This window comes from Bos grunniens, chromosome 6 (assembly GCF_055505025.1).
Source record: "Bos grunniens cultivar Pamir isolate PY7600 chromosome 6, Bosgru_T2T1.0, whole genome shotgun sequence".
In the NCBI taxonomy this organism is placed as follows: Eukaryota; Metazoa; Chordata; class Mammalia; order Artiodactyla; family Bovidae; genus Bos; species Bos grunniens.
This window is the reverse complement of record NC_141170.1, coordinates 60,459,607-60,483,698: the sequence shown is the minus strand read 5'-3', so window position 1 is coordinate 60,483,698 and position 24,092 is coordinate 60,459,607. Positions and strand designations below refer to the sequence as shown.

Genomic DNA, 24,092 nt, shown 5'->3' with positions numbered 1-24,092 from the left:
TTCCCTGCCGTTTCTATAGTTTGATTGTATAACCCAATACTTTCCTCTTTGCTTCACTTAATTCAAGTCATCTGTCAGCTGCAACTCAGAGAGTGACAACTTCATACATCCAATGTGCCAGAAGACATTCTAGAAGGTAGACAGGATCAACAGCATGTCTTTTTGTGTCTAGTGCTAGCCATATTCATGTTCTCTTGCACACACACATACACACACACTATGGGCTTGTGTCCCCCATAAAAAATATGCTGAAGACCTAACCCCCAGCACTTCAGAATGTGAATTTATTTGTAAATAGGGCCTTTAATGGTCTTCCCTTGTGGCTCACCTGGTAAAGAATCTGCCTGCAGTGCAAGAGACCTGGGTTTGATCCCTGGGTTGGGAAGATCCCCTGGAGAAGGGAAAGGCTACACACTCCATTCTGGCCTGGAGAATTCCATAGACTCTATAGTCTGTGGGGTTGCAGAGTCGGACACAACTGAGTCACTTTCACTTTCACTTTTCAGGGCCTTTAACAGAGGAGACAGTGTCAGACTTTATTTTTGGGGCTCCAAAATCACTGCAGATGGTGACTGCAGCCATGAAATTAAAAGACGCTTACTCCTTGGAAGGAAAGTTATGACTAACCTAGATAGCATATTCAAAAGCAGAGACATTACTTTGCCAACAAAGGTCCGTCTAGTCAAGGCTATGGCTTTTCCAGTGGTCATGTATGGATGTGAGAGTTGGACTGTGAAGAAGGCTGAGCGCCGAAGAATTGATGCTTTTGAACTGTGGTGTTGGAGAAGACTCTTGAGAGTCCCTTGGACTGCAAGGAGATCCAACCAGTCCATTCCAAAGGAGATCAGTCCTGGGATTTCTTTGGAAGGAATGATGCTAAAGCTGAAACTCCAGTACTTTGGCCACCTCATGCGAAGAGTTGACTCATTGGAAAAGACTCTGATGCTGGGAGGGATTGGGGGCAGGAGGAGAAGGGAACGACAGAGGATGAGATGGCTGGATGGCATCACTGACTCGATGGACGTAAGTCTGAGTGAACTCCGGGAGTTGGTGATGGACAGAGAGGCCTGGCGTGCTGCGATTCATGGGGTTGCAAAGAGTCGGACACGACTGCGCGACTGAACTGAACTGAACTGAACAGAGGAGAGCAAGTTAAAATAACATCATTAGATTAAGCCCTAATCTAATATGACTGGCGTCCGTATAAAAAGGGGAAACTTGAACATACACAGCACAAGATAATGTGAAGAGACAGAGACACAGGGAACACACCACGTGATGAAGAAGGCAGAAACTGGGTGATGCTTCTGCAAGCCGAGGAATGCCCAAGATTGATGGCAAACCACCAGAAACCGAGAGGCATGGAACAGAGTCTCCCCAGCCCACAGAAGGGGCCTGCAGACACCTGATCAGACATCTAGACCTCCAGAACTGTGAAACAAGGAGCATCTGTTTTTGAAGTCAGCCAGTGCATTGCTCTCTGCTATGGCATTTATAGGGAACTAATGAACATAGTTTTTTTGGCAGATAACTTGGTGACTCTGCCAGAGTTATCTCTTCCAGGAAGAAAAGCATTAAGTGTTTTTCTCCATCTCTGTAATCTCTCTGGAAAGCCCTTAAGGACTTCCATTTCTCCTTCTGTATTATATATTTATATGGGAGAGAGGGAAAGAGAATAAGGAAAGTTAAAGCAATGTAAGATACAGATTCTTTGTTATTAATATTTCATATATGTGTGCATGCATATGTGTGTGTGTGTTGGACCTAGAGGAGGAGGTTATCATAATGATAACAGCAATTGCCATGTATTGTCTACTTTATGTCAGATACAGTTCTTGGTCATTTTAAATATATTATCTCATTTACTTCCAGAAGAAAGTGAAATGTCTCTTGATGTGAGGTCAATTCAGACCTGACTTTGAATCCCAGTTCTGCTGCTTATCAGGTATTAGGCCTTGGTCATGTAATTTAACCTGCATGAACCTTTTTTCTCAGTGGAATAATAATTTCTACTTTGTGGAATTTCTGTAAGATTATGCAATAATACATATGTATAAATTGATTATCCCCTTAATAAGTGGTAAATATTACTATTCATCTTCAGAATCACCCTATATGACAGGCATTTATAATTCCAATTTTATAGATGAAGAAACTAAGTCCCATGGGCGAATAAGTGACAAAAACTAAATTAGACCAAGATCTGTCTGGTGGCTTCAAAGCCAACATCTTTCTACTATACCCACCTTGAAAAGAAAATTATCCAAAAAGCAATAATTTGTCAATCCGGCACAGTTACACTGTAAGTGAATTTGAATTACATGTATCTGAAACTGTGATACAAGACATTCATAAGGTCCCATTTTGTGCTCAAAATGAGAAATCATACAAATCCCCAGAATTAAAAATCAAGAATTGCTCAATTCCAAAGCCTGTTCAGACAAGTGAATTACAAGCTGCCACCTTGGTTCTAAAACAGAAATTCTGTCTTCATTTTGTTAGTATCTTGCGAACTACGCTGTTAGTCACAAGTCTCAAAACTTCATCAACTGATTTTGGTGACTGTTGTGTAGTTATTACTCATTTTTAAATAACCCATCACCATGTCATCAGAGTATTCATAATGTGGTGGTGCAGAAAGGCACCAAGAGCAACACATTTATTCCCTTCATAAGACGTCATAAAAAGTGCTCGCTGCAGCAGCGCATATACTAGATGTCATAAAAAGGCTCTAAAGAAGAGCTGACAGCCATTATGATATGCTATGCTTGCAATTTAGCAGATTCATTTCTGCAGAATATCAGAGATCATCTAAAGAAATGAAAAGCACCATTAAAAGGAAGTTACAGGCCAATGGGTGTTGATTTATGTGCTCTGGGAACATATTCTTCCATACTTTAGTTAGTGGAAAAATTTGCTTTGAATTACATGGGTTTTGAATAGCACAAAGTCTTCAGGAATGCATCCATTGTATAAAATGAACCCCCAGTGAAGATATCATCACCTTCTCCCAGGAGGGTACTTGGTAGCTATATTTCTCATTATGATTTACACTTTGAAAGTTGACTTATACATCAGTCTCCAGTGACTTTGATTATTATGAATCACCTCTGGCAATACTGAGGAAAATCAATTTCCTGGTTTGTAAGAGGTTGTTGCTAGTTAATGCAACAACCAAGTCCCTGGCATGCAATGGCATCCAGCTCACCTACCTGAACCCCAGTCTCATCTATTTCTACCCCCTTGGACAGAAAGCCAGGGCCTTCTGTGAGGCAAGTGAATCTGTACCATGGCATGTGGCACGTAGCTTATAATACCAGCTTTCATTTATTATTGCTTTTTGTGAGTCAGGTACAACCCTAGATACTTCACATATGCTATCTCATTTTATTGACCAAACAATCCATGTGTATAGACAAGGGAGAAAACTAAGGTATAGAAATGTTGAATAATGGGTCCAGGTTATTAGGATGTGGCAGACATGGTTGTTTCAATGTTTGCATTTTAGTTTTAAATACTTCCATGTATACACTGTGATATGTGTGATATCTGGTTAAGCAACAACCCCAGTGTCTAGTCTGATGACTAATCTGCAGTTCAGGGGGTAGTAGCCTGAACTGAGGTAGTAGCCTCCCTCATCAGGAAGTCTGTGCTCCTGGTTCCCATACACACTTCAGGTATTTGTATCTTAATCAGTATCTGATGTGTTGCCAGTCAGCATAGCAAGAGTCAGAAATGGGTTTTCATAGTGGCTTTTTCACTAGCATGATGGATTTTAGACACGGGATCTGATTGGAGCAATTAAAGGTATTTAAAACATGTGACTCAGCTAAAATATTTTAGAGAAATTCCCCACAATTGCACAAATGAAATCTATGGACCCTTGATATCTGTAGCTTTCACCCTTAAGGCTTCACTCTAACTGGTTCCATTGTACGGCACTGAATTCAGAGGAACCTGGCTCACTCTCCAGTCACAGCCAGCTCTCAAGGGAAGAGCCCCCTCAGTCTGGATATTTGGTGAGTCTTCTCTGAATGACTTATGTGTCATTGTCATTCAATGTATCATGTGAGGTGATGGGTAAAGCCCCTATGATAGGACAGAAAGCTGGGGCTTCCTTCCAGCTACAGAACAATTTACAGAAACAGTTCTGTACTGGTTAATAAACGTTCGCTTAATAAGTAGTCTGCCTATGGGGCAGAATTATAACCTAGTAAGCGACATTGTGAGGAAGAGAGTTATTTACCTTCACTTCAAACCTGCTGTGACTATAGAAGGAACCAAATAGACTCACGTTAGTTTCATCATTGGTATTGAACTTCTGCAGTGCAGGAGAGGCAGGTTTGATCCCTGGTTCAGAAAGGCCCCCTGGAGGAGGAAATGGCAATCCACTCCAGTATTCTTGCCTGGAAAATCCTGTGGAAAGAGGAGCCTGGTGGGCTATAGTCCATGGGATCGCAAGAGTCGGACACGACTGAGCAACTAGACCACCACCACCACCACCACTGAACCCAGCACTGATTTCAGGAGCAGTGCTCTCAACCACTGCTGCTGCTGCTGCTGCTAAATTGCTTCAGTCGTGTCCAACTCTGTGTGACCCCATAGACGGCAGCCCACCAGGCTTCCCCGTCCCTGGAATTCTCCAGGCAAGAACACTGGAGTGGATTGCCATTTCCTTCTCCAATGCATGAAAGTGAAAAGTGAAGGTGAAGTTGCTCAGTCGTGTCTGACCCTCAGTGACCCCATGGACTGCACCCTATGAGGCTCCTCCATCCATGGGACTTTCCAGGCAAGAGTACTGGAGTGGTGCCATTGCCTTCTCCAGCTCTCAACCACTAGGCTAGATACAGTTAAGCAAAAACTCCATGGCATCAACCTTTGAAACAATGAGTAGGTAAAACAAAAGAGAATAACCCAAGATTCTGAGAAATAATCATGTACAGCTGACTTCCAACAGGGCCATACACGAAGATGTTGATCTCTCTCAGGAAGGACTGGAATGATTGAGGGGAAAAAAGACCAGTCGGCTCTCATGCTCTCCACTTGCCTCTTTGGGTCAGTATATCAGAGATCGCCATCAACTTTGACTTTGGAACAAACGGAACTGGGCTAACCCCAGCTGAGATGTTATCAAAAGGAAGTTGGATTAGACGCTTCCTATTAAACACTGGGTACTTCTTGGGAAGTACTGATATATTTTGAAAATCAGAACACTACTCTCTTCAGGAAACCTTTGCATTTATGGGAAGGGAGGGGAATTTGTTCCCTATTGAGTCTTATTTACCAGCTGCCCTGGCTTGATCCCTGCCCTCATCTTCCTCTTTGTCCAGGTGTGCGTTCAGTCTCTGGTGCTCCCTGGCTTGCCTGGTTCTCCCCCTCAGCCCCAACGAACTGAGTCTTGACTAGATTTTGAACAGAATTTCTTTATTTCTGGTTTGATTAGCGGCTTACAGAGAAAACTACCAAGTCATCCAAAACTCTGCTTGACCGCAGAGCATCTATAATAGTCACCTTGACACAAATGTTGTGAAAAACCCACAGAAAGCAGCTCTCAGACTTGAGTCTTGTCAGCCTGGGTTTCTGGTGATCAGTTTCCCTGTCTTGTAGGTCCCCAGCCCAAAGAAACTGCCATCAATTCCCCCTTCATGGATATTGGGAAGTTCTGTGGCATAGAGTGACAACCACTTTTCTTCTAAGGTATTTAGCAAGCATGCCATATACCCACATATAAATCAGATTAAAGATTTATCAGCTTAAATCACTACACCAAAATCACTAGTAATCATCATTACAGATGTTTTTAAAACTATGAAGGCCCTATACAATCACCTTCCATCTAAATCATCACTCTGGGAACTACATGGTCACCTGCTGTATTTTCTGAGGAGAAATCTATTAAACAAATAGATATAAGGATAGAACCCAATTATAACGTCGAGTTTTAATTAAAACACAAAATTAAACATTATATTTGTTTTGATCAGTTGTAAGGATGATCCCACTGATTATTTTTATGGAAAACAGTTGCTAATTAATAAATGCCAGAGAGAGAGAGAGAGAAAAGAATAATGAATAGTGAATTCATTATTCAAACTGCCCTGGAGTCCTGGATTTAATCTGGTCCTAAACCATTCATTTTGGGCTGTGCCTTTTAAGGCTGAAGTTTTTTCACTGTCACTCAAGGCAAAAACAGAAGCCTCCTTAAATTATGTTAGAAACAGATCAGCTCCCTGATGACACACACTCCACCAGAGACAGAAAGGAAGGAAAGAATAAGTCCCGAGGTAAATTAACCCCTGATTTACAGCGTCAGGTTTTATCCCCAAGCTCCAGTGCACTGATGCCCGAAAAATTCCACCAATGTCTGCACGGTCTGTCGATTCTTGAGGAGGCTGGGGAGGGGGAAGGAGGAATCCCTAGGCTCTTAAACAAATACAGCCACATTTAAATGGCCCCTTTTAAAAACACAGCCTTTGTTTTTCAAAGCAGTTTTAGGTTCACAGCAAAATTGAGTGAGAAGAAAAAGAAACTGAATGGAAAGTAGAGAGATTTCCCATATACCCACTGTCCCCACATAAGCACAGGCTCTCCCACATCAGCACCAGGGTGGTACATTTGTCAGGATCGATGAATCAACATTGATACATCATTATCACCCAAAGCCTGCAGTTTACATTAGCGTTCACTTGTAGTGTGATACATTCTGTGGGTTTGGACAAATGTAAAACAACATGTATCCATCATTAGAGTATCATATAGAATCGCTTCAGTGCCTTACAAACCCCCACCTTCTGTCTGTTCATGCACTCCTCCCTAACCCCTGGCAAACACTCGTGTTTTGTACCATCTCCATAGTTTCACCTTTTTCAGAATGTCATATTAGTTGGAATATTACAACCTATAGACTTCTAAGATGGGCTTGTTTGACTTTGTAATATGTAATTAAGTCTCCTCCATGGCTTGATAGGATCCTGATTTTTAAAATAATCTTTTCTACTATACTATAGTAGATACTTATAGATATTTATGCCTTAAAACTTTAGAGGAACACTAAACAGTTCTGCTCTTTTCCTGGGATAGCCCTTCTCTTTTCTACCATCTAGGCAGGTCCAGGGATCTAAAAGAACTCATGGCCAACCACTTATTAATGTTCTTAGTGTCTATCATGGACCACTGTTCCAACTACTATGGCTGTTGAACAAATATACCCAACATTTAGTGATGCGGTAAAAACATTTATTATGCTCAAAGAATCCGTGGGTCAAGAATTTGGATATAGTACACCAAGCACACCTTGTCTCTGCCCTTCAGTGTTGCAGGCCTCAGCTAGAGGACTTGAAGGCTGGAGGCTGGAATCATCTGAAGGCTCGTCTGTCTAGCAGTTGAAGGTGGCTGTCAGCTGGCGGCATCACTGGTGAAAACATGAATCGCCTCTGAGTGGCAGGGACTTTGCCAGATCCTAGGAATTTATAGTGAAAAACCACGGTCTCTGACTGCAGGACATGAGAAATGATACCAGTGACCAGGTGAACTGGCAATACCACTAACATTTTAAGTTCTAGGGTAGAACTTAAACTGAGGTGCTTCAGAAAAGCATCACAACACACACTGGGAGCTCACAAAAGGTTTCTCAGGGAAACTGTTGCAGAAGCTTATGCAAAATCTCACCTGAGTTTGTGAAAATACAGATGTAGTTCTGTGGGATCTGACTTCAACCCAGGCCTCAGGGCTACTTCCTAAAGCCACTAGTACAGAACCTGTGGTCACACACCACCCACCTGGGTCATCACAAGTCTTTCCTGGTCTCCAGGAGAAAGATACGATGCTGGCAGAAAACTCCCACACCTTCTTCAAGGTGGCAACATAGACCAAACCAGTGCAGGGCAGCCGCTCTGATCTCTGGGGTTACCTGGAACAGTTGACAGGGTCAGTAGGTCATAGAAATGGTCCTGTCAGAATTAATTGCTCCACCAGCTTATGCTGAAAATGGTCTGAGGTCAAAGATGGCAGAATCAGACATGGGCTAATGGCTCGATTCATAGCTCCCTTCCCCCTCCTCCTCCAGTCCAGGCTTCCAAGAGGACTCAGGAGACCCCTGTTCGAAAAAAGATCAAGTTTGCCATCTTCATTTTACAGAAAGGAAACTGAGAACCAGAGAGGTACAAGGGACTCCTGGTAGATGACTCACACCCAAGGTTAGTTTGGGTTTGTTTTGTGTTTTTATGCAAAGCACTAGAAAATATTCCTTTGAAATGTGTGAGCAAGTGTCCAATGTGCAGTGGGGTCTGGTGAGGATTATCAGTCAGTCAATTCCCTAATTGACCTCACATTTGGAGAACGGAAAGGCTACCCACTCCAGTGTTCTGGCCTGGAGAATTCCATGGACTGTATAGTCCATGGGGTCGCAGAGTCTGGGACACGACTGAGCAACTTTCACTCACTCACTTGGGTGGGATACTGCAGATGGATACAGAGGTGGCTGTCCCTACTTCTTAAATGCTTCCACCACACATGGCCGAGGAAGCCATCCTTCCCCCTTCAGCCCCCTCCAACCCGCCCACTTCCCCCTCTTGCTGCCCTGAAGCACACTCAGTTCCCTCAGGGCTGAGAGAGGCGACTGAGGCTGAATGAGTGATATAGCCTTTTAATTTGCTTTTAATTATCATGGCCTGGTAACCCTTCCAAAGACCCTTCACGGAAAGTAGTTTTATTTTTCTACTTATTAACCTCATTCACTAGACTGGAAAAAAGAATTCCCATCCCTCAAGGCCTCTCACTTTCATTCTTCTAATTCTTTTTTTTCAGCACCAGGAAAGTAATGTGTATAAAACCAGAGCCAAGTATATTGTGGTTTCAAACACAAGCCTGTTTGGAGCAGAAGCCCGTGGGATTGCTGCGTTTCAGCCTCAGGGGACAGCCCCAGTGGCCTCAGCCTGTGAAAGGGAGGGGCCTGAATGGCCCTTTGATTCAGCCCAGATCTGGGGGTGGAGGGTGGGGAGGGAGCAGGCCTGTCATTTGACACTCTCTGTTGGGCTTGGCCCTGGGCCTTTCCCTATTCAGGCCTCCCTGGAGCCTGCAAGCCTCTCTGAGGATGCCCCTACTCGGCTAGTTGCTGCCATGCCAGAAATTCCTGGGCCCTCGGAAAGTACACCAGCCACCCCAAGGGCTCCGTGAATTCCACTAGCTTTGAGAATGCTGCTCTTCATAGAGTTCCTCCTCTTAGCACTTCCAAACACACACATACACACACAGAAACAAAAACACAGAGAGATACACACACAGCCACACACACCCCACACCTTGTCCTGCTTTAATAGGGCATTAACCATGTGTTTGCTAGCTGATGTCTGAAGTTTTTATTGTTCTTGTTTGCACGGGAAACCTAAGAGTTAACCAGAAAATTCTTAGAGCTGATGAAAGAGTTTAACAACGATAAGCGACAAATATAGTTATATACATAGCTGTAAATATAGTTATAACCACAACAAATATAGGTTTGGTTATAGCTTTGGATGTTGGATGCGTTTGAACTCTGGCTTCACCACTTAGGATCTCAGACAATTTACTTAACCTCTCTGCACTTCAGTTCCCTCATCTATAAAATGTTATAATAATAAAACTTCCTTCACAGAGTCATCGGGAGACTGAGTGCATTCCGTACATACAAAATGCCTTCAACAGTATCTGGCACATAGTGGGGACTGTGTGAACGTTACCTATTATGATAAAAGTCGCTGGCTCTGAGAGTGGTATACAAAAATTGTTTATATGCCACACATTGCAGCAAATTTTAATGATATTAAAAGATATTATTTTTAAAAGATTGCATTTATATCATTTTAACAAACATAAAATAAGGTGTATAGTTACGTGAGTGCTAAGTCACTTCAGTTGTGTCCAATGCTTTGTGACTCCATGGACCACACCCTGCCAGGCTCCTCTGTCCATTGGATTCTCCAGGCAAGAATACTGGAGTGGGTTGCCCTTTCCTACTCCAGGGTATCTTCCCAATCCAAGGATCGAACCCAAGTCTCTTACGTGTCCTGCATTAGCAGGCGTGTTCTTTACTACTGGCACCACCTGGGACACCATATATAGTTATAAATCTAACTAACAATGGCATGCTTTAAGAAGAAAATTATAAAATCTTATAGAGTGTAATTAAAGATGATCCAAATAAGTGAAGAGGAAGATCTCTTATTTAAAGACCTTTACTTCTTCCCCATATTAATCTTTAATTCAAAGAAAGTCCAAACAAAATGTTGACGGGGTACTTTTAGAGTGTAATATATATAGAATTGTACAAGCTGGTTCTATTAATAAATGAAGATTAAAGACCAAATAATTGAGAAGTAGAGTAATAGCAGAGGCTGACAATAGAATGCAGAAACAGAAAAGAATCCAGAAAGACACTCCTGCATTTATGGAAACCTGATAACACGGAAAAAGCGGTTTACAGATCAGTTGGAATAGGATGAATTATTCAAAAAGCAATGCTAGGGCAATTGGTCAGCCATTAACAAAAACTCAGTTGAATTCCTGCCTTACCCATAGTCTGGACTAAAGACTTCAGTGTGAAAAGCAAAATAAAGAAGACTATCACGTTCTTGGGCCAAAGAAAAATTTCTGTTTTTTCTTTCAGTTTTATTGAAATATAATTGACACACAGCAAGGAAGAATTTCTTAAACAAGACTTGGAAAGCACAAATCATAAAGGAAAAGATTGGTGACTATATCTGGGTTAAAATTAACTTCTGTTAATATTTTATTATTCTCTGGTTAACCAAGGTAGATTAATGGTCCTGACTTTCCACTCTTTCCTAGTAATAGAATAATACAAACACATTGGTGCCCTTTTTATGGCGGCTTTTCACTGCCTGCCTTCAAGGAGGTAGAATGCACTTCCACACAAGTGGGCTTGAGCTTGACCACGTGATTTGCTCTGGCCAACAGAATAACATACATGCTGCTCAGCCAGAGATGTTAAATGCCTGGTGCGATTTCCCTTGCCCACTCTCATTTATCATAAGAAGAATATGCCATGAATAGCTTCTGGTGTCTTCAAGTGAGAGCTACATGGAACAAACCTAAGCAGACTTGAAGTCTAAAACAGAGCCACCCTGGCCAACGGACATAACTGTGGGTTAGGAAGATAAAATTCTGTTGCTACAAACCACTGAGATTTTGAGGGTGATATTTTTACACAGCATTATTTTAGCAATAGCTGAGTAGCACATTAACTTAATTAAAAAATATTTTGGAAGGATATTGGGGGTTCACAGAATCAATAGCAGAATGGAGGCTTGGAAATAGGCAGGAATTAGGATATTTCTAGAGGAAAGGATTCAAACGCCAGCAGGAAGTCTCAAAGCAGGTTCTAGAAGGCTGGGGTGAAATAGAACTCCTTTCTGTTTCTTTGATCCTCCTGTCAAGATTCAAATACCACGTAGAGAGCATGTAACTGTCCTAGCCTGCGCCATCTCTCTACCCATTAATGAAGGAGTGCTGGAATCTTGGTCACTGCTCCAAGTGGGACACATCCAGTGGGAAGAAAGAATGCCCAAAAGGAAATCATGTGCTTTTAATTTTTTTTTTTTTTTTTGCCACAACACATGACTTGTGGGATCTTAGTTCCTTGACCAGGGATTGAACCCATTCCCCCTGCATTGGAAGCACAGAGTCACAACCATAGGACCACTAGGCAAGTCTATAAATGATGTACTTTTGAAAAAAGGGGTTTGAAACTGGGCAGCCAGAAACAAGAAATGGCCATGACTCATACTGACCACTCCAGTACTCTTGCCTGGAAAATCCCATGGATGGAGGAGCCTGGTAGGCTGCAGTCCATGGGGTCACTAGGAGTCGGACACGACTGAGCGACTTCACTTTCACTTTTCACTTTCATGCACTGGAGAAGGAAATGGCAACCTACTCCAGTGTTCTTGCCTGAAGAATCCCAGGGACAGGGGAGACTGGTGGGCTGCCGTCTCTGGGGTCGCACAGAGTCGGACACAACTGAACCGACTTAGCAGCAGCAGCAGCAGCAGCAGCAGCATACTGACCAAGCAACCTTCTGGTTATGCTATTTCTTCCACTGAGGCTGGGCCTGCAGCAGAGAATACTCAGCGCTGTTTGTACTTACCTTGTCCCTTGGACAGCAAGGAGACCAAACCATTCAATCCTAAAGGAAATCAAACCTGAATATTCATTGGAAGGACAGACGCTGAAGCTGAAGCTCCAATACTTTGGTCACCTGATGCCAAGAGCCAACTCAATGGAAAAGACTCTGATGCTGGGAAAGATTGAAAGCAGGAGGAGAAGGGGGCAACAGAGGATGAGATGGTTGGATAGCATCACTGACTCAATGGACATGAGTCAGTGTTGAGCAAACTCTGGGAGATAGTGAAGGACAGGGAAACCATGCTGTAGTCCATGGGGTCGCAAAGAGTCAGACATGACTTAGCAACTGAACGACAACAACAATATTTACTTGTCAATAATGATATTTTTCACAGTTAATTCATGCTTGGTCTTGAGAATGCTGTCCATTCCTTGCTAGAACTGTGTTCCTGTGACTGTGTAGGACCTCTGCATTCCAAGTGACTTAATTAAGGTAATGCTTCCTGGGGAGCGTCACTTAGCCACTCGGTGGCCTCCTCGATGTCTCCACTGAGGCCACCATTTTCCAACAGAAGAGACTAGAGGAATAGACTAGACAGAGTAAAGGGAAGAGCAGGAAGCAGGTTGGTTGGTATTAGATTTTACTTTGAAAACCTAGATATCAGAACAGGCTTTAGCTCACATAACCAGCTGGGCATAATTGGACTAATTTTGTGTTGGGGAAGAACTCAAACAGAACTTTGTTTTAGAAGAATTATTCTTTTAGGCTGTATGGGTGGGAGAAGAGAAGGGAACAACTGGGCATGGAGTCTGTTTGTCTCTATAATGTAGCTTTTCAAGCTAGAAGTGTAATCATGGGGAACTTCTTGGAAATCAGTTTCCAACTCCCCAGAAGTCCCCTATCCGAGGCCAAGTCAAGCCCTGTTCTGCTAATCATCAGAGACTAGATGAAATCAGCTGTGTTCATGACTGCCTGGGATGGCATCAGTGAAGGAATGATGGTGTTTCTACATCAGGAGCTCTCAGACTGTGGGCCATGAATCCTCTGGAGAGCCTTGGAGCTGTTGCAAGAGGCTCCAAGTATATAAACATCCCAACCACAGTCTGAGGCTGGGTAGATAACATATCGTATATGTCTGCACTCAGTTCAATTCAGTTCAGTTCAGTCGCTCAGTCGTGTCCAACTCTTTGCAACCCCATGAATTGCAGCACGCCAGGCCTCCCTGTTCATCACCAACTCCCAGAGTTCACTCAAACTCATGTCCATCGAGTCGGTGATGCCATCCAGCCATCTCATCCTCTGTCATCCCCTTATGTCTGCACTACTCTTCCCTAAATGTATGAAGAAGTGCTTGGATTTAATTCAATGAAAATTCACTTTCAAGAGTTACTAGAGTCATAAGTTTCTTGTTAGTATAGACTTTTCTCAACCAATAAGTATCACTGCCAGGTAAGTTTTCAAACTAAATATAGCTCCTGTCTCACTGATAGTGACTGCAGCCATGAAATTGACAGACACTTGCTCCTTGGAAGAAAAGCTATGACCAACCTGCTGATGTGCTCAGTCATGACCAACTCTTTGTGACCCCATACTGTAGCTTGCTAGGTTCCTCTGTCCATGAAATCTCCCAAGCAAGAATCTGGAGTGGGTTGCCATTTCCTTCTCCAGGGTGACCAACCTAGGCAGCATATTAAAAAGCAGAGACATTACTTTGCCAACAATGGTCCATCTAGTCAAAGCTATGGTTTTTCCAGTAATCATGTATGGATGTGAGAGTTGTACTATAAAGAAAGCTGAACACTGAAGAATTGATGCTTTTGAGCTGGGTTGTTGGAGAAGACTCTTGAGAGTCCCTTGGACGGCAAGGAGATCAAATCAGTCAATCCTAAAGGAGATCAGTCCTGGGTGTTCATTGGAAGGACTGAGGCTAAAGCTGAAGCTCCAATACTTTGGCCACTTGATGCCAAGAACTGACTCATTGGAAAAAACCCCGATGCTGGGAGAGATTGAAGGCAGGAGAAGGGGATGACAGAGGATGAGATGGTTGGATGGCATCACTGACTAGATGGACATGAGTTTGAGCAAACTTCAGGAGTTGGTGATGGACAGGGAAGTCTAGTGTGCTGCAGTCCATGGGGTTGCAAAGAGTCAGATGTGGCTGAGCGACTAAACCAAACAGTCTCACTGAATTGATGTGAGGTTTAATTGATTAGCACATGCAGGCTCTTAGTTCTTGAAACAGACTAAAAGTTCAGCAAATACAAACAATTATTTAAAGCAAGCTTCATGCTTAAAAGGGGGGAACTACTCATTTTTTATGATCTCTAGAACCATTCTTGTGCCACGGAGTTTTAACAGCTTTATGAATTATATCATAAATCTTGTGAAGAGGAAAGAAATACTTTGAAATCTGTTGATCCTGCTGCTTCTAATGCAGAAAATCCCTGTGCCTATAAACCCTTCTCAACCCTGGTAGAAGGCATCCTTGGAAAAGAGCCCGTATCTCTTTGATTGACAGCCTGAATGAGAGAGGCCGAACCCAGAGACCTCGGGACTCTAGTGCAGCATTCATGTTTCCTCCAGGGATGAACAATTAACTGCTGGCCTGGAAAATTCCATGGACAGAGGAGCCTGGCGGGCTACAGTCCTGCTGCTGCTGCTGCTAAGTCGCTTCAGTCGTGTCCGACTCTGTGCGACCCTATAGACGGCAGCCCACCAGTCTTCCCCGTCCCTGGGATTCTCCAGGCAAGAACACTGGAGTGGGTTGCCATTTCCTTCTCCAATGCATGAAAATAAAAAGTGAAAGTGAAGTCGCTCAGTCGTGTCCGACTCTTCACGACCCCATGGACTGCAGCCTACCAGGCTCCTCCGTCCATGGATTTTCCACGCAAGAGTACTGGAGTGGGGTGCCTTGTCCGCAGCCCAAGGGGTCGGAAAGAGTCAGACACGACTGAACGACTGAGCGCGCTTGCACGTTCAGTCAATGCAGCTTGCCCACCGGAAAACCCAACCGCTACTACTATGGTAACCACAAGATGTCGCTGTGACCCAAAATTTCACACCAGGGCTACCCGCGCAGCCCCAACCCCTCCACCCCTCCACCCCCAGGGGTGGAGGGCAAGACCTCCGTTCATTTTCAAAGCTTTCTTTCTCAGGGCTTCCCAAACCCTTACCGAGCAAACCGAATCAGCTGAGGTCTTGTTAAAATGCATGTTCTAATTCAATAGGCCTGGGGCGGAGCCTGAAATCCTGCATTTCTAACAAGCTCTCAGGTGGTGCCGAAGCTGGAGCTTTCAGCATTTCTGCATTGTTGTTTTGATGTGGCCGGGAGTAAGAAGTAGACCCGAAAAGCGGGCCCCATTCTACTCCTTGCCTTTCAGAGGTAGTGGAGAGGAAGAAGAAATCAAAATGAGAAACAACAAAAGAAAAAGAGGGCAGCTTTCTTTTAACGTGCCAGTCTCATGAGCCTCCTGCCGTTCTTGATCAGAAGAGTGACTGACGTGGCAGGCGCCCCAGTCAAGGTGAGCGGTAAGGAAGGTCAGAAAGGGTTTTCCCAGAGCGTTCTTTCTCTGACACGAGGGCTCATTAAATAACTTACCGCAGAACTTGGTGTTTTATACCATTTGGCTGAAGCCAAATGCTTCAGCACACACTCCATAGCTCCCCGCAAAAGCCGGGTTTCCAATAGAGTTCATATAAATGGGTTGGGGGAAGCCAACCTGCGAAATGAAGCGGTGGACTAGCCGGAAGAGACGCCCGGCCGATGGTGTTGCTCTAGCATGCACAATGGGCTCTATTTTAATAACAAGAACTTCTGCTTTCTGCTTCCGGAAAGGCCCCGCGGGGAGCAATCGACGAAGTGAAACTGCTTCTAGCCCTTCTCTGGGGCCCTGGCTTCAAGGTTAGATGCACGCTGCAAAATGAGAAGTTACAGTGCCTCTGAGTTGCTGCTTTTCTTGACCCTTCTTGACCCTAAAATTTTTTTTTTAATCTGGCTTGGTTTTTCTTTTTTAGTGATCTTCGCTTATCATTTGTGTCCTTTTGGGGCCTGAAGCCCCCAAAGTCCTTTGGTTTTAAGACAGAGACTTCAAAATAAAAAACAAAGGGCTATCTATTCAGTTTTGATATATCAGTTCAGTGTAAAGCTTAGCCAGCTTTTTGCTTGTAAAGTCTCAAGAAGATCTTGGCTCTAAGTTCTTTTCTAAGATTCTGGAATTAATTTACCCCCTCCATCCTCTCCTGAGCCTCCTTAGGGGGCAAACCTGCCCATCCAATGGGCATAAAATATGCTGCAGCGTGGGCTTCCCTGGTAGCTCAGATGGTTTAGAATCCGCTTGCAATACAGGAGACCCCGGTTTGATTCCTGGTGGAAAAGATCCCCTGGAGAAGGGATAGGCTACCTACTCCAGCATTCTTGGGTTTCCCAGATGGTTTAGCCGGAGCATCCTCCCACAGTGCAGGAGACCTGGGCTCGATTTCTGGGTCGGGAAGTTTCCCTGGAGGAGGGCATGGCAACCCACTCCGGTATTCTTGCCTGGAAAATCCCCATGGACAGAAAAGCCTGGCAGTCCATGGGGTTGCAAAGAGTCAGGCACAACTGAGCGACTAAGCACAACACATGTGGCAGGGTGTCCTAGCCAAACCCAAACTGGGAAGAGAAGTTTGGCTGTTTGGGTAATGTTCACTCTTCTCTATTTGTAGGCATAAATTTATATGCATAAGTAGGGGATTGTGTTTCGGGGAGACACCAAAGAGGGGTGGGAAAGAGTACAGATAGTGGAAGGGACAGGGTGCCGTTTCATACTCCTTGCCCCCCTGGACTGGTTTAGAGCTCCCAGGAAGGATAGGAGTGAGTGCTGAACAAATGGATTTCCTTAGAGACTGGGTGAAACTCTGGATCCCAACATAGCAGCTTTGAAATGCTGAGATGTTAACACCCAGTTTTGAGGAAAGAGGTTTCGTTGTTGTTTTTAATCTCATCTAGCAGATGTAGTTCAACTATTTGTTTTGATTATATAAACCACATACTTGCCTTGGGGAAGCTGATTTCTGGAACTTTTTCTAAAGAATAAAATGTTTTAAAATTGTAATTCGAACTCGCTATATACATTGTAAAGGCTAAGAAAAAAGACACAATTTTATGGTATTTGCACAGTTAAGAATCCTGAAACAATCATGTACAAAAACTGGGAACGGAAACAGCAAAGGACCAAAGTTTGTTTTTGCCCAATAGGCTAATGACTCACAATTTCACCTTCATAATTTATTATTATTAAACATCAGAAGATATTTTTTTCTTCACTTTCACTTTTCAGAAAAATATTATAGAAAAGAAGCCAACAGAATATTTGACAATGTTTTTAAGTGGGCAGAAATTTAAATTTTTTGTTATTATTTTCATTACACATACTTATGGTACTATTTTTATTGGAATGAATATGTGGTGTTTTCCTTTCTTTGTTGTTGTTGCTCAGTTGCCCAGTCATGTCTGACTCTGCGACTCCATGGACTGCAGCACACCAGGCCTCCCTGTCCCTCGCCATCTCTCAGAGTTTGGCCAAGTTCGTGTTCATTGCATCAGTGAAGCTATCCAGCCATCTCATCCTCTGACGCCCTCTTCTCCTTCTGCCCTTGATCTTTCCCAGCATCAGGGACTTTTCCAGTGAGTCTTCTGTGTGCATCAGATGACTAAAACACTGAAGCTTCAGTTTCAGTCCTTCCAGTGAATATTCAGGGTTGATCTCCCTTAAGATTGACTAGTTTGATCTCCTTGCTGTCCAAGGGATTTTCAAGAGTCTTCTCCAGCACTACACTTTGAAGGCATCAATTCTTTGGTGTTCTTGCCTTCTTTACGGCCCAGCTCTCACAACCCTACGTGACCACTGAGAAGACCATAGTCTTGACTATATGGACCTTTGCTGGCAGAGTAATGTCTCTGCTTTTCAATATACTGTCTTGGTTTGTCATCCCTTTACTGCCAAGAAACAGTCGTCTTCTAATTTCATGGCTGCAGTCACGGTCCGCAGTGATTTTGGAGCCCAAGAGGAGGAAATCTGTCATTATTTCCACCTTGTCCCCTTCTATTTGCCATGCAGTAATGGGGCCAGATGCCATGATCTTAGTTTTTTTAATATTTAGTCTTAAGCCAGCTCTTTCACTCTCCTCCTTCACCCTCATCAAGAAGCTCTTTAGTTCCTCTTTGCTTTCTGCCATTAGAGTGGTATCATCTGCATATCTGAAGTTGTTGATGTTTCTCCTGCCCGTCTTAATTCCAGTTTGTAAGTCATCCAGCCCGGCATTTCTCATGATGTGCTTAGCATATAGATTAAACAAATAAGGTGAGAGTAGACAGCTCTGTCATACTCCTTTCTAGATTTGAACCAATCAGTTGTTCCATGCAAGGATCTAACTGTTGCTTCTTGACCCGCATGCAGGTTTCTCAGGAGACAGGTTAGAGCTTTCCACAGTTTGTCATGATCCACACAGTCAAAGACTTTAATGTAGTCGATGAAACAGAGATAGATGTTTTTCTGAAATTCCCTTGCTTTCTCTATCATCCAGCGAATGTTGGCAATTTGTCTGTAGTTCTTCTTCCTTTTCTAAACCCAGTTTGGACATTTGAAAGTTCTTCATTCACATAATGCTGAAGCCTAGGACACAAGATTTTAAGCAGGACCTTACTAGCATGGGAGATGACAGCAATTGTCCAATGGTTAGCACATTCTTTGGTACTACCCTTCTTGGGAATTGGGATGAGGATTGACCTTTTTCAATGCTGTGGCCACTGCTGGGTTTTCCAGATTTGCTGACATAGGAATGCAAAACCTTGATGGCATCCTCCTTCAGGGATTTGAATAGTTCTGCTGGAATTTCACTAGCTTTATTAATAGCAGTGCTTCCTAAGACCCACTTGACTTCCCACTCCAGAATGTCTGGCTCTAGATGACTAACCACACTATCGTAGTAATCTGGTTTTTTAAGATCTTTCTTATATAGTTCTTCCGTGTATTCTTTCCATCTCTTTTTGATCTCTTCAGCATTTTGGTCTGTACCATTTTTATCCTTTATTATGCCTATAAAAGGCCTCTTTCCTTAGTGTATTTAATTAGGAAGGTTTCTGAGATTGTGTATGTAGCCACAATTACTTTTTATTTTAAAAAGTTGACTGGGTACTTTAGAGAATTGGTAGTTTTATAGTGTATATTTATGTGCACTCAAATCAATAATAAGTTTTGTTTCTGAAGGTTTATTTATCTATTTCTCTAGCAGAGTCATTTAATATGACATCAGGTTTTAAATTATTTGTCATTTTCAGATAAAACTCTAAGCACTGATAGGATTGTCTTATGTTTCCCAATTTTTTTATTGAGACATAATTCACATATAATATTACAGTGGTTTCAGATGTACAATATAATGGTTCACTATTTGTATATATTGCAAAATGATCCCTGCTGCTGCTGCTGCTGCTAAGTCGCTTCAGTCGTGTCCGACTTTGTGCGACCCCATAGATGGCAGCCCACCAGGCTCCGCCGTCCCTGGGATTCTCCAGGCAAGAACACTGGAGTGGGTTGCCATTTCCTTCTCCAATGCATGAAAGTGAAAAGTGAAAGTGAAGTTGCTCAGTCATGTCCGACTCTTAGCGACCCCATGGACTGCAGCCCACCAGGCTCCTCAGTCCATGGGATCTTCCAGGCAAGAGTACTGGAGTGGGGTGCCATTGCCTTCTCCGAAATGATCCCTACAATGTCTAATTAACATGTCACCATACAGAGTTAAGAATTTTTCTTTCTTGTGATGACAATGTTCAAGATCTACACGTTTAGCAACTTTCAAATATGCCATACGGTATATTAACTATAGTCACCATACTGTACATTGTATCCCCTTGGCTTACTTTATAACTAGCAATTTGTACCTTTTCATCCCCTTCACTCATTTCACTCACACCCCTACCCCTGCTTCTATCAACCATAAGTCTGTTTTCTGTATCTATGAGCTAGGGGTTTTTTTGTTGTTGTTTTTAGCTTTGTTTTAGAGTCCATGTATAAGTGAGATTATATAGTATTTGTCTGTCTCAGCCTACCTTATTTCACTTAGCATAATGTCTTCAAGGTCTATTCATGTTGTTACAAATGGCAAGATTTTTTAATGACTAAATAATAGTCCGTTGTTTATATACCACATTTTCTTTATTCATTGACTATCCATGGGTATGTAGATTAGTTCCATATTTTGGCTATTGTAAATAGTGCTAAAATGAACATGAGGGTGTATATTCTTTTCAAATTAGTGGGTCTGTCTTTTTTTTTTTTTCAGATACCCAGGTATGGAATTGCTGGATCATATGGTAGTTCTTTTTAACTTTTTGAAAAAACTCCCTACTGTTTTTCATAATGGCCATACCAATGTACATTTCTATCAACAGTGCACTAAGGTTCCTTTTTCTCCACATCTTCACCAACAATTGTTATCTCTTGTCTTTTGGATGATGGCCATTCTAACAGGTGTGAACTGATCCTGTTGACTAGGTGCGACTCTGGATCCTAGCATTGCAGCTTTGAGATGCTGAGATGTTGACATCCAGTTCTGAGGAGAAAGAGACTGAATCCACCACTACGTGGGGCTCAGCGTGGCTCCTCACCACAAGATGAATGGATTTGGGATTATTAGGAGGAGCACTCTTAACATGAAGATTAACGCAGTCTGGAAGGCACTTCATTCGGCAATATCAATGGTGCAAGGCTCCTTCCTGGACCTTGACAGGCCCCAGGCTAGCCCCCTGAGATAGCTGAAGTGGAGTAGACTGTGGTAGCACCAGACCATGAGTGTGGCTGACGGTGTGGAGTGTGAGCATGTGCAAGGCCCCTTGGGATCTCATACAAGTATTCATGGGGACCGAGAATGAGGCTCCTTGATGTTGATGAGCCTTCTCTGTAGCCACAGGCAGTGAGGACTGACAGCATTCGGGTTATACACCAAATTATGCCAATTGCTTTTGTGCAACAATATTCTTCCATCCAAGAACAAGGTCCAGGAGGACAGTAGTTAGTTTCCAAGCTCATGGGAGGCTGAATAGCAGAAAAGATATGAAAGCCAGCTCTATAATCAGACTGCCTGGGTTTCTCACTGTAGTCAGACTAACCATGAAACCTTAACCTTTTATTACCTTGGGTACCTTATTATATGAGAATAATAATAAAATGTAATTCATAGGTCTATGAGAATTAACAAGTAAAACTCATGACAGCCTTAGAACAGTGACAGACATGTATAAACCCCAAGAAAGGTCAGCAGTTTGTATTATTACACGATGTACCAGGATACTTAAAACAGCATCATGGAGACTGATTCAGCTCTTTTCTAGAAACAAAAGAAGCAGGAGGAGGGCTGATTGGTCTCTGGATCCCCATGGGGCTAGTGAGTCTAGGAGTTAGAAGACAATGAGATTGCAACACTATTTATAACAGCCAGGATATGGAAGTGACCTAGATGTCCATCAGGAGATGAATGGGTCAAGAAGTTGTGGTCCTTATATACAATGGAATATACTCAGCCATAAAAAAAGAATGAATTTGAGCCGTAATGAGGTAGATGATCCTAGAGCCTGTTATACAGAGTGAAGTAAGTCAGAAAGAAAAAAACAAATATCCTATATTAACGCATACATATGGAGTCTAGAAAGATGAACCTCTTTGCAGGGGAGGAATAGAGATGCAAACATAGAGAACAGACTTGTGAGCGCAGCAGAGGAAGGAGAAGGTGGGACAAATTGAGAGAGTAGCGCTGAAACATATGCATTACCATATGTAAAATAGTCGTGTCCGACTCTTTGTGACCCCATGGACTATAGCCCGCCAGGTTCTTCCATCCATGGGATTTTCCAGGCAAGAATACTGTAGTGGCTTGCCATTTCCTTCTCCAGGGGATCTTCCCAACCCAGGGATTGAACCCCGGTCTCCAGCATTGAAGGCAGATTCTTTACCACTGAGCCACAAGGGAAGCCCCATAATACAGATAGCTAGTGGAAAGTTGCTGTATAACACAGGAAGCTCCATCTGGCACTCTGTGACAACCTGGAGGGATGGGAGGGTGGTTCAAGAATGAGGGGACGTATGTACACATATGGCTGATTCATGTTATTGTCTGGAAATGCAATTGTATATTGTATAGAAAGCAATGCAACATTGTAAAGCAATTATCCTCCAACTAAAAATAAAAAATAAAGAAGACAATGAGAGCCAGTAGCTGGTAGAGGTTCCTCCAGCATTTTTCTCTGGCCCATTTTCCCCCCCAGGGTCACAGGTATTGTGCTTCCAGGATGACAAACACTTCAGTGCCTTAGGATTAGAGAGTTTGTGGGCACAGCTAAGGCTCTAACTTCCTCTTTGGGGAGAACAGAAGTTAATAATGTGGTACTCTCACCCATCATGAGGTAAAATGAGATTCTTCTTTCAGGTTTTATAAAAACCCTATGAGGAACTTCCTATAACCTTAATATGGTGGAATTTGCCTTTTTCAATATGTCAGACCCATCAGTCTCAGCATGAACTTTCACCACATCCCCGTTAGCACTCAAGGCAAAGACTGTTCTGCTGCCAATAACTTACTTTAAAACTGAAAAAAGACATTGTGCCTCCAAGAAATAAGAAGCAATGTATGTTCTGGCTGCTTACACCAGGATATTCTCCTTCTCAAAGCTGCCTCTAGGGTGTGCAGGGTTGTAGGAAAAAAATTTTGTGGAGCTCCCGTCTATATAAATAATCTGATTTTAAAATGTTTCTAAAAGTACAGACCTATGTGAAGTATAGTGACTTATTCCTGGAGATCGGTAGAGAGGAGTCACCTGTACACTGTTTACTGTCTATTTGGTAAATCAAAAAATTCTTTACAGAGTCCAAGCACTGTCTCTTCCTGTTCAAATCCAAGAACCATCTCTTCAGGTACTTTATTGTCCAATGTAATGTTCCTGGAGAGTTTCCACCAGAAATAAATAGTAGCAATGCTGTAATTAATCACAGGACCAGGGCTCTTCAGGACCTATTTCCATTAAACAGCGTAGATCTTTTTGTGTCTTCAGTTCCCTGCTAGCATGTCTCTAACAATGGTTTTATTATTACTCATGACCCTGCATCATCTGTCCACACTGCCTTCCAATTACTCTCTCTCAAAGGTTGGTGGTACTGTGCCTTGTTGATACAAGTCTTCCAAAAAGTAGGCGGGGAAATGTAAACAAATATTTGTTTTCTGGTCTTATTAAGTTTACCATTCAGAATTTTATGGTGGAAACAGAGAATAAGGCAGATCCCAGCCTGGACTCTTGAGGCGGGAATCACTGCATCTCTAGAATGGGAGCCCTTTCGGCGTTGACTGAACACACACCACTGACGGTGGGGAGGGTAGTGAGGGGTCCGTGCGTGAAGACAGAGGCTCAGCTCCACCGCTACAAAATAGGAACTTCCCTCGTCCACATGACTTAGGGCTAGAGAGCATGATTTCACCATGTCAGCAGGAGGCAAGAGAAGACAATAACCAGAAGACTCATTGGTGTTCAGTCTTGAAAGCCACGCTCCAAGGACTACTTAGTACCTGGCACATAGCCTGCAGCATGGTGGATATCACCCTGGATGCCGGAGGCTCAGGGGTCATGGCGGGGTAGCATCCACTGTCACACCTGCCTCAGGTACTGAAGACAGGAGGTGGCACCACACTCAAATCACAGAGGGACACGGGCTTACATGGTGGCTCAAGCCCAAGGGTTAGTGGTAAACTGTTGGTATCCCATACCCCCAAAGTCATTCTGTGGTCAAGAGAGTTACCCCAAACCAGCATGTGTGTACCATTCTGGCCCGATCTTGAGTGATTCCACAGTTTCAACCAGCAGAAGTGAGCTGCTTGCCAGACTGTCCACCTCAGATGGGGACCCAACACCAGTCCCTGAGAACACCCATAGGCATGAAATCCAGAGCTC

The 24,092-nt window shown here is 43.2% G+C and overlaps 2 long non-coding RNA genes across 3 annotated transcripts; one reads left to right on the top strand and one right to left on the bottom strand.

Moving 5' to 3' along the window:
• Positions 1 to 7,214: 7,214 nt before the first annotated feature.
• On the bottom strand, positions 7,215 to 16,070 carry LOC147370806 (uncharacterized). Of its 2 annotated transcripts, none has more exons than XR_015165472.1 (3): positions 15,720 to 16,070; positions 7,779 to 7,909; positions 7,215 to 7,459 (listed from the first exon to the last, which is right to left on the bottom strand). It is a non-coding gene; the product is annotated as an uncharacterized LOC147370806 (long non-coding RNA). The 2 variants fall into 2 exon arrangements; XR_015165473.1 differs by lacking the exon at positions 15,720 to 16,070 and adding an exon at positions 15,295 to 15,424.
• On the top strand, positions 15,518 to 22,365 carry LOC147370805 (uncharacterized). Its single transcript, XR_015165474.1, has 2 exons — positions 15,518 to 15,642; positions 20,629 to 22,365. It is a non-coding gene; the product is annotated as an uncharacterized LOC147370805 (long non-coding RNA).
• Positions 22,366 to 24,092: the final 1,727 nt, after the last annotated feature.